The sequence below is a fragment of the Gigantopelta aegis genome, chromosome 6, assembly GCF_016097555.1.
Source record: "Gigantopelta aegis isolate Gae_Host chromosome 6, Gae_host_genome, whole genome shotgun sequence".
In the NCBI taxonomy this organism is placed as follows: domain Eukaryota; kingdom Metazoa; phylum Mollusca; class Gastropoda; order Neomphalida; family Peltospiridae; genus Gigantopelta; species Gigantopelta aegis.
This window is the reverse complement of record NC_054704.1, coordinates 62,763,478-62,775,862: the sequence shown is the minus strand read 5'-3', so window position 1 is coordinate 62,775,862 and position 12,385 is coordinate 62,763,478.

Genomic DNA, 12,385 nt, shown 5'->3' with positions numbered 1-12,385 from the left:
GTGTATGTCCCTACAACTGAGGCATACAATTGGCGCTGTCAAGTGTTCCTCAATCATCAACACAAGTGGCGGAGGAATGTCGCTGATGCTGCTCACTTATCACTTAGCTGTGACTGTTCACTTGGTGCATTTCTTACACATTGTCAGTAATACATGTACTACAATCGGCCACTATATGCAGGCCAACATGAAATTTATATAATAATGTCATTTTTATGGTAACTTTTAAATTAATTATAATATTTTCTCTGTTAAATAATTGGCAATTTGTCCCCAAAACCCTCAACTAAAGTTCTGATTTCAGTGTTGTAGGTAGCAGTGTTATTATATAAGATACACATGTTACTGTTATGTAATGTGTGATGATGTAACAGGTGGAGATGGACATACTGAATGCAGTGTATGTATTACCAGCATGGCAGTGTGTAGATCATCCTCATGCTTACACTCACTGTAATGTTTCTGTCCACACATTTACACCTTGTGTTCGTTACAACACTGGAATTTTCTACTTAAGACACCTAGATGTATCCATTTTAACACATGTTTTTGGTTTTGAAATCTCTAAAAATTGTTGTGCATTTTATATTGCAGTTTCTTACCATTGTGGTAATAATGTCAAATTTATTTGGGGGTACAGTCTTGGATGAAGCTAAAACAAAAGTTAAAATTTATTTGGTTAACGACACCACTAGAGCACATTGATTAATTAATCATCGGCTATTGGATGTCAAATATTTGGTAATTCTGACACATTGGAGGAAACCTGCTACATTTTTTCTTCATGCAGCATGGGATCTTTTATATGCACATTCCCACAGACAGGAAAGCACATACCATGGCCATTGACCAGTTGTGGTGCACTGGTTGGAACAAGAATAAAAACCAATCATCTGAATGGATCCACCGAAGCTAAAACAATACTCATTGATGGATTTCAACAATATATAGTTTATTTATAGGTAATTGTGTTATTTGGATGAAAGTGAATTGTTTTAGCAAATGCTAACTAAATTTGAGTATTCTTATGAAATAATGGCATAAACTTTCTCAAATTTAATTCTGTAAAATGGATGCAAGTAAATCAGTATTTCTGCATGATATTTAAGAAACATACTGATGTTTAGTTTGTAGTTGTATGATATATAATTGTATTTTAAAATTTCAGTTTAAACTGTTGAAAGAGAGGGGTTTTTTTTAACTCTCTAGACTTAACTTGAAAGGAGTATTGTCTCATTACAATTACTTTTTGTATATTTTGTAAAAACAAATCATGTTTAAATACATATGTATATACTGTACAGAAAGTGTTGAAATTTTCTATGTAATGCAAATCAACAAAATACCTTTGTTTTTATGTAATTAAACTAAAGACAAGATGATAAAAAAAATCAGTTATTAACAAGTCTGTGATGTTTTGGTGTGATAATGTTAATACAGTGAATATACAGTGTTGTAATGTGTAGTTACCAAATATACACCACAAACTTAATTAAGATCATATACATTGCTGTAATGTGTATTTACCAAATATACACCACAAACTTAATTAAGATCATATACAGTGCTGTAATGTGTATTTACCAAATATACACCACAAACTTAATTAAGATCATATACATTGCTGTAATGTGTATTTACCAAATATACACCACAAACTTAATTAAGATCATATACATTGCTGTAATGTGTATTTACCAAATATACACCACAAACTTAATTAAGATCATATACATTGCTGTAATGTGTATTTACCAAATATACACCACAAACTTAATTAAGATCATATACATTGCTGTAATGTGTATTTACCAAATATACACCACAAACTTAATTAAGATCATATACAGTGCTGTAATGTGTATTTACCAAATATACACCACAAACTTAATTAAGATCATATACATTGCTGTAATGTGTATTTACCAAATATACACCACAAACTTAATTAAGATCATATACATTGCTGTAATGTGTATTTACCAAATATACACCACACACTTAATTAAGATCATATACATTGCTGTAATGTGCATTTACCAAATATACACCACACACTTAATTAAGATCATATACAGTGCTGTAATGTACATTTACCAAATATACACCACAAACTTAATTAAGAGCCAGCAGACTTTTTGTTTGATAATTGTTCTTATCATTTTAGCAAGTTTTGATTTCAAATAATTTCTTAACATCATTTCATATTGCACATGTAGGCTTTTTGTGCCTTTATGAAAAGTAGTGAAATGTGCATTTGCCTATGATTCGTTGGGTGATGGTTAGTAATGACATGTCATTTTGAGCACTCACAGACTCATTGATTTACAACTGAATTGTTTTTTATCGTCTTGACTTGTTACACTTAAGAAAAAGTCTTTGTTGGATGTATATATATTTATTTTTGTGATAATGACCACAATGAATAAAACAAACTCATCTATACTAGCTTTTGTTTGCCTTGTTGATTGCTGTTATGCTCTGGGAATAGTCTGTTTTCTAAATTTTTATTAGAGACAGTTACTATATATAAGCAACTATATATAGTGATCTATGAAATTTGCATATTGAATCGCGATGCAATACTGAACAAATGATTTCCTTGATGTGACAAGTATAATATCATGCACCACATATATACTACTCAAAAGAATTTAAGGGTCAGACGATATTTTCGACATTATTTTCTGAATGTCAATTATATTAGCTAGACCATAATGTCACGCATGGTATTGTTCCATTTTGACGAAAGTGGGTCTAAGCAACCCATAAATGAATTAAAATCCACTGTCATTGACACTGTCGACTAGTTCTAATGGCGAAAACATGCTTACATTTGCACGTAAATTAGGGCGAAAGCGAAAGGTCTGCTAAGTGCCCATAACTTGCTTTTTCACAAAGCGCTTCATTTGCACGCTTTGCATGTGTATTCCATGTTCCCAATGCTGAATTTCCGTATAATTGGAGCTTGCGTTCGTGTACGGTGCACACTCCAAATTCGACAATGGTACGACGTCAACTGACTATCGAAGATCGAGGAAGGGCTATTGCTTGGCTTCAGGATGGCAATACGCAAAGAAATGTTGCTCTGAGACTTGGTGTCAGTCAGAGTGTCGTTGGCCGACTGTGGCAACGGTACCAAGCAACGAATTCTGTTCGAAATCGTCCACGTTCGGGAAGACCCCGAAGCACTACAAATAGAGAGGACCGCTACATCACCAATATGGCTCTACGTCAACGCACAACCACTGCACGCCGATTACGTGACAATCTGCGGACTGCGACTGGAACTCGAGTGTCTGATCAAACCATACGCAATCGTCTGAGAGCCAATAATCTACGCTGCCGTCGCCAGGTCGTTCGACCACCACTCCTACCACGTCACAGGACGGCCAGACGTGACTGGTGCACACTTCATCTGCGGTGGCAACGTGTTGAGTGGGGTCGAGTGATGTTCACTGATGAGTCCAGGTTTAGTCTCCAGTTCAACGACGGTCGGGTTCGTGTCTACAGACGTCCTGGGGAGCGCTTTGCTGACGTTAACGTTAGACAACGTCACCGGTTCGGTGGTGGCAGCGTCATGGTGTGGGGCGGCATCTCTATCCACCACAGGACCCCCTTCTATGTGGTGGATGGCAATCTGAATGGAATCCGCTATCTGAATGAGATTATCCGGCCGTTGGTTCTCCCAGGCCTTCAGCAGATTGGCGGCGGGGCAGTTCTGCAGGATGACAATGCCAGACCCCACCGCGCCAGGGTGGTAACGGACTTTCTCAGACAAGGTATCGCCAGGATGGATTGGTCAGTATATTCGCCTGACTTGGCCCCAATAGAGCACGCCTGGGACGAATTAGGCAGGAGAGTTCCGGATAACCATGCCCCTCTGGCCAACCTTCATGATCTGGGTCAACTTCTTATGGCAGAGTGGCAGGCCATTCCCCAAGAGTTCTTCAGATGTCTGATCAACAGCATGAGGCAACGATGTGCCGAGTGTATTCGTGCCAGAGGTGGATTCACACACTATTAAACGAATGTTCTAATGTGTAAAATCCATGTTTGACAACCTTCAACTTTGACAGCATGTCATGTGACTTTCTTGTATACAGTGACGTTTATTTGTGTTTTTTTGTAAATATGGAACAATAAATTAAATTTTTGGTGTAGTTTACATCATCAATCTAATACACTCTGAAACTTATTTGGTTATAAATTTTTGACCCTTAAATTCTTTTGAGTAGTATATTATATAGCTTTTTCCTAAAGCTTATTTGTTATATAGAAAGAAAAAGAAAGAAATGTTTTATTTAACGACACACTCAACACATTTTATTTACAGTTATATGGCGTCAGACATATATGGTTAAGGACCACATAGAGTTTGTGAGGAAAGCCGCTGTCGCCACTTCATGGGCTACTCTTTCTGATCAGCATCAAGGGATCTTTTATTTGCGCTTCCCACAGGCAGGATAGCACAAACCATGGCTGGTAGGTACTGGATTCGGATCCCAATCGAGGCATGGGATTTTTAATCCAGATACCGACTCCAAACCCTGAGTGAGTGCTTCGCAAGGCTCAGTGGGTAGGTGTAAACCACTTGCACCGACCAGTGATCCATAACTGGTTCAACAAAGGCCATGGTTTGTGCTGTCCTGCCTGTGGGAAGCGCAAATAGATCCCTTGCTGCCTGTCATAAAAGAGTAGCCTATGTGGCAACAGCGGGTTTCCTCTAAAAAATTTGTCAGAATGACCATATGTTTGACGTCCAAAGAAAAAAAAATTAATGTGCTCTAGTGGTGTCATTAAATAAAACAAACTTTACCTTTTTTTCTTTTTTTCTAAAGGGGCAGGATTTATCTTAGTTGGTTGAAAGAAAGAAAGAAAGAAATGTTTTATTTAACGACGCATTCAACACATTTTATTTACGGTTATATGGCGTCAGACATATGGTTAAGGACCACACAGATTTTGAGAGGAAACCCGCTGTCGCCACTACATGGGCTACTCTTTCTGATTAGCAGCAAGGGATCTTTTATTTGTGCTTCCCACAGGCAGGATAGCACAAACCATGGCCTTTGTTGAACCAGTTATGGATCACTGGTTGGTGCAAGTGGTTTACACCTACCCATTGAGCCTTGCGGAGCACTCACTCAGGGTTTGGAGTCGGTATCTGGATTAAAAATCCCATGCCTTGACTGGAATCCGAACCCAGTACCTACCAGCCTGTAGACCGATGGCCTAACCTTAGTCGGTTGAGTGCTCGGTTGATGTGCTTGCGTCACAGGATTGAACCACCTCGGTGTATTCATTCAGCTGATTGGGTTTTTCTCGTTCCAACCAGTGCACTACAACTGGAGAAAGGCCATAGTATGTGTTTTTCTGTCTGTGGGAAAGTGCATATAAAAGATCCCTTGCTGCATTACAAAAAATGTAACGGCTTTCCTCTGATGACTACAAGTCAGAATTACCAAATGTTTGAAATTCAATGGCTGATGATTAATTAATCAATGTGCACCAGTGGTGTCATTAAACAAAAACTTTAACTCTTTTTTTTTCTCTTTTTTTCTTTTTTCTTTTCTTATGTATGTACATTGTATTACAACATAATTTTTTAAACCCATATTTTAGAGCTAAAATTTCATTAAAGACGCACACCCTAGTTCCATCCAGCGAAAATAAATTATAATTTGGTTAATCTACAAACCTGTAACACACTTAGATCACGTTTTTATCAAATGGAGTGAAAAAGCAGGTTTTATATCGATAAATACCATGGGAATCCCCATGTCCCAATTGCTTGAAATAATTTTGACAGTTTGTATTCTGATGTCACCGGTAGATGTCGCTCGAAGCACAACAATGCCTACGTCACGACAAATTTCACAGACTTGGGGTGCGTTCTTTTCACCTCTCCTGGACATGTTCCAACTGTTCTGTCCTGGTTGTATCCCCTCTCCAGATATTGTAGGACTTCGCAAAATTATTGGTTTTAAGGGTTTGTAACGTTTTGTATTGAGATACTTACTTGTCTGAACTTTATTGTTACTGAAAATGTTCACGAACTGTGAAGAAAAATCTCACAAATGAACAACAACAAATGATGTTGATCGCGCGAACCGTGCACGAGAAAACAAACCAAACCAAAATGATAACAGTCACGTGGTATACCAACGTCTGTGACATTGAAATGGAAATATCCCATCTAAAAATAGATTAGACCTTGTCTGCTCAACGTTTTTTTCTTAAACGTGCGCCCGTTTTTCAGAAATGGGAAAAATGCATTTTGTGGTATTACAAACACCAGGATTACCAGGATTACCAAAAAATACTTCATGTGAATGGAAATGTATATTCTAAATAATAAACAGTAAGTAAAGTGCAATTTTATTTGTGAAAAAATGGGTTAATAGCGAAAAACAACGCCATAATGGTTAACAACTAGCCGTAACTAGGGTGTGTCCCTTTAACAAGTTGAAAAAACAACAACAAAAGGAACAGTTTCATTTCGCTAAGTCACCAGTCAGTTTATTATTGTCTGGTTGCGCTTAGTACTGTAGACAAGAAAAATCACAGCCTTAAAATGACCACATATTTTCAAAAGAAATGTATCATCTGATTAAATTTCTCCATTTAACACATGTTTTTCAGCACATTGTTAACCTGCTACTACATGGAAGAAAATTACTCTTACAACGCCTTATCTGGTCATCAGTAATTTGCTTGTATAACAGGTGAAATGTATGGCTATTTGGCACACGCAATTGTGAGTTCGATTTTGTTTCGGGTTACTCTCGGTGTAAATTAAATTTACGAGAACCTTTCATAACTGGTGACCATTACAGGTAAAACAGGTGCAGATCAGTGATCATGGATAATTACTGTCTTTTTATGGTATCGGTGATAACAGCAAAAAACTTATCTTTCTTGGTGGAAAAACGAAAATGAGATAATTAGTATGAAAGTGTATATGACGAAAAAGAAATAGAACTCTTGACTTGAATACAAAATGAATTTTCTATCTTGTTTTGTTAAATTGCTTGGAAACGTGGTAATAGTATCTGACATTTTTTACTTCATTTGCTTGCATGTCAAAGATGTATAATGAATAGGTGGAATGTACATTATTTACAAGCTTCAGAAAACGTGCCATGTTTAGTTCGGTGATAGTGTGACAAATCTAGGTATATTTACCATAGCTAGTTTTACTTTCGTAAAAAAAAAAAAATTCAATTTAATTTAAATATCTTTGGAAATGCTATCAATTATTAAGCAATACTGAAAACAAATTTACAAGCTAAAATATAACACTAAACACATGTTAGCCATTACTTCAGTTTACTGATGGGCATTGTACATGTATTATTTGCTTTTTTGTTACAGAAATATTTTTATCACTAGGTTTTTTGGGGTTTTTTTTTATGAAGTTTCATACATTTTTCATTTCAATTATGTAAAAAGAAGGAAAAAAAGCAGTAATTTGTTCTTGTTAAAAATTTGTTAAGATTTGTATTAAAAATGAAATTCGTTGAATTAGTCATGGTAAAAATTAATTTTAGCTCTTCGCATATCGATACCATCATTACATATTTATGAAGATCTTGTTAGTAATTAAGTTACTGCTATGTGAAATGAAATTACATTATCTGGTAAGATGTCAGTTGAAGATATTGATAAATTATGCACACTGGTGTGATTTACTGCTGCCAGTCTCACGAGTGTCTTATGACAAAATCACTTACACCCGACAACCGATACACCACTCTCCTAAACATTGCCACCTTTACCTGCACAGTCAGCAATGGGGAGATATGTAGATATTTGTAAAGTTTGGTGATAAGAATCACTAAGTAACGAACAGTTCACAACATGTCCAAAACATATAGTTGTTGAATCTACAGGCCACTCCCGTATGCAAAATATGCTTTTAAGTTGTTAAAGGAGTTTTACATTAAGATTCCTGCAGCTTGGTAATGCTTGGTGCTTGTTACTTAATTGTTTAACATTTGTTTTCAACTAGAGATATCCTTTAACTGAAAGATAATTATTTGCAAAAACCTAGCATAACTTTGTAAAAGCAGTGTCTGTTTTTATTGCACAGAGTCACACTGGCCACATATTTTCTACAGTAACTCTTTTTCTTCAAGCTATAGTTGATCATGTTTTAGATTTGGAGTCCGGTTGTGGTGATAAAAACCGCTGTCTCTGTCAAGTCTTCTTTGGAACCCCAAAGCTTGACAGTCAGTGTTGCTCCGTTCGGCCAGTGCTTTATCCTGGCTTCGTCGTAGAGGAGGCAGAATTGCAGGATGTGCTCTGAGGACTGTGGTCCTGTTTTACATGGACATTTGTCAGTGTCTGCCAGTTTCAGGCAGTACGGTAACTCTTTTAACATTGCTAGATGTGAAAATCAGGAAGAAGTTAAACTGACTGAGAACATATTCCTGGCATTTTCTAAAATCTTATGGTTATCTGTATGTGAAGCACAAGGTAGAGAAACATAATTACAGATGTGCTTTGGGGCCATCTATTTGGCACATACAGAATGGAAAGGGGGTTGTTGACAAAGTGTACACAGTGGTATTAAAGGGACAGACCCTAGTTTCAGCCCATGAAAATTAACACTAAGTTTAGTTAACCTACAAACCTGTAACACATTTGGATAAAGTTACAATTGAGTGAAATACGAGTCTGTGACTTTGAAATGGTGAAATACCCTCTAAAAATAGACTATAACTTGACTCCTTAACTGTTACCTCTCAGAAGCATGTGTGTTTTTAAAAATATGAGAAATGCATTTTGTGATATTAAAAACACCAGGATGACCAAAAACACTTCAAATGTATGGAAATGGATAATCTAAACAATAAAATTTAAGTAAAGTATGATTTCAGTTATCAAAAACGGCTCTAATAGTAAAAAATATGCTTTAGTGTTTAAAAACTAGGGTATGTCCCTTTAAACAAGAGAAAAATCCAAATGCAGTACATACACAATGTTCATCATGTGTGTGTGTGTACGTATGTGTGTGTGTACGTGTGTGTGTGTACGTGTGTGTGTGTGTACGTGTGTGTGTGTGTGTGTGTGTGTGTGTGTGTGTGTGTGTGTGCGCGCATAATAAGGGGTTTCTAAAATTGCACTTTTTTTTTCTTTTTTTTTGCTAGGGTTTTTTTAAAGGGTTTTTTTGTGGGGGGGGGGGTGACATATGTACTCAATGTATATTGATACAATATAGAATTTACATGTATGAGACGGAGAGACTGATGTGTAAATGAATCAGTGCAGGCTGCATGGTATCAAAGAAGAGAGTTTCGTGTCAAAGTTTGAGGTGTACTGTTAAATATTTATGGAATAAAAACAGCTGTGTCCGTGATATGTGACATTGTTTAATTGTGCAGATACTATTATCCATTGACAATAAATAAATACACTTTTATTTGTTGTACAGTTGTTATACAGTATACAATAGAGATTGAAACTAATGCAGGGTATCCCCAAATATGAAACTGCAATTTTCAGCAAAAATTACTGTTGCTAATCAAAACATTATTTAAATCTCTTAAATGGTATGTGACTCACCATTTTCTAGCAGGTAGATTAGATGTGAAGAGTCACACTTTTTATTGTACTACGCTGCTTATATCAGTTTTATTAGTAAACGTTAACATTATTGGCAATGGGAATGGATTTGGTCTATTAGAACATGCAGAGAGCAAACATTCAAGTTACTGGTGATTGAGATGTGGAAGATGTTTTTTTTAATGTTTTGGTGTGAGGGGGTAAACTGATTGTACAGTGCTCACACTGTGTTCGAACTGTTGAATCCCTTCAAATCTTTAAATAATGTAACACCTAGTTATGTGAGATTTTATGTTCCTGTAGGCTAAGATGGATATGACATGCTGGTGTGAACAATCAATATCTTCCAACATGCAATTTGTGAAGATGGAAATCGATGGAAACTTAAAATGAGAAATGTGTCAAAATGTACAAAGAGGATTTGTTGCTCCAAATAGATCACACAAATGTCTGTAATAATAAAGTTAAAGTTTGTTTTGTTTAACAACACAACTAGTGCACATTGACTAATTAATTTGATTGGATATCAAACATTTGGTAATTCTGACATAGTTTTCAGAGGAAATCTGCTACAATTTTTCCATTAGCAATAAGGGATCTTTAATATGTGCCTTCCAACAGACAGGACAGCAAATACCACAGCTTTTGCTATACGAGTCATGAGATACTAGATGGGACAAGAAAAACTAATGAGTCTGCCAGGTGAGGTTCTACCAATTGAGCTAAATCTTATCTTGTCTGTATATAAATAATAATTATAACTTATCGGTCATGAATTACTAGCCTGAATGGGAAAACAAAATAGTGCAAATCTTTTTGCTAAACAGACATTTATTTTTTAATATTAATTTTAATGCATTGCCAATAAATATCATTCAAATTTTTAAAAAATAAAACGTCAAGCCCTGGTAAATCTCAAAATTGTATAATACAGTATATACATGTATATGTATATGAAGAGTTCATTTCCAAAACATGATACAGCCATCTTGTCATATTTTGATTACAATGTCAAACAATGTTTTTTGATGAACGCTCATTTATTGAGTATATTTTATAAAATTACTGTAAATTTCCCACTAAAATTGGAATTGCAATTTGTTTTTCAAAACTCAATACATATCCATCTGAATTTAATAGCAATAATTTTTGTCAATTTAAAAAATCATTCCAATGGCACTTTTTAAGCAGAAAAAACCTAAACAATAAACAAATGCCTAACCAGCACATTGTGTAATCAGCAACTCTTGTGTAATAAACTTACAACAATTCCAATATTTAAATATCCCAAGAAATCAAATACCACTGAAATAATTTGACCTGCAATATTAGGTTTTTATTTTATTTTATTATTATTCTTTTTTAAATAATAACTATTAAAAAGTCATGTTATAGTATTATAACAAAATGGACATGATTGGCTGGATTTAAGTCATAATAAATGGATAAAACATTTTGTCACACCCAATAGCAGATGTGTATTTTAGTGCTGGAGTGTCGTTAAACATTCATTCATTCATTATTTCCTTTCTTTGTCATCCATTATAACATACCCCAAGAGTATTTGTTGCATGACCACATTACATTTAAAATGTTCAAGTTTGTTATTTCTGTAGGGTTATGGACGTGCAAAGTGACATAACGATGTGGTTGCCAGGACTTTGACATGTTGTTGTTGCATTTGGTGGCAAAGTGATAGTACTGTAGAACACATAGGTTTTTTTTAATCAAATGCTCTTTTTGATGGAATTGTATTATTTTGTCCACCTGTATTACCATGTATGTACTGCCACTGCTAACTACAAATTCAGAAAATTGACGTATAATGTATATTGCGTTTTGGAAATTAACTCTTCATTTGATTCCATCACTTTATTTTGGGGGATGTTTGTCTATTAGTGGTTATTGATCTTAAAGTGAATAAACTATGCAGTCTGGTAGATTAAATTTTGCCAGTTTTATTAAGTTTAGCATCTAGTAACGTAGTTTAGTAATGCGAGTACAAACAATGTGAATGTGGACCTTATGTTTGCTTGGGCTTCATAAAGTGGATATTAGATTACTTGTCTGTCAAATAATTAAATTGTATTGATATTTCAGAACACATATGGTCAATTGCATCCAATCTGGCTTATTTTAATTCTCAGCATGGGACATAACCTTCAAACTAGCATAGAAGATCAAATAAGACCATCAGTTTTAGTGTGTGAGGGGTGCGGAGAGAGGACATTTTTATTTCAACCATACTTACAACTTAGGCTTTGAAATCTATTGACTTAAGATTAATTGATGGAAAAAATAATGTCCAGTTAATTAAATTTATACATTTCCACTAGAAAAAAAATTCAGAATCAGATATGATAGTGTGCTGGTCTTCTCTTAAAAAGGACCGGGACATAGCCTAGTGGTAAAGTGCTCACTCTCGATGCACGGTCGGTCTGGGATCAATTCCCATTGGTGGGCCCATTGGGCTATTTCTCGTTCCAGCCAGTGCACCATGACTGGTATATCAAAGGCTGTTGTATGTTCTACCCTGTCTGTGGGATGGTGCATATAACAGATCCCTTGCTGCTAATCGAAAAGACTAGCCCATAAAGTGGCGACAGCGCGTTTCCTCTATCAATATCTGTGTGGTCCGTAACCATATGTCCGACGCCATATAACCGTAAATAAAATGTGTTGAGTGCATCATTAAATAAAACATTTCTTTTGTTCTTTTTTTTTCTTTCTTTAAAAAAACAACAACAATTAGAATTCACCATTTCCTATTGTTGAATGCACAGCCTACATGTACACTGTGGAACTGATAGCTGTC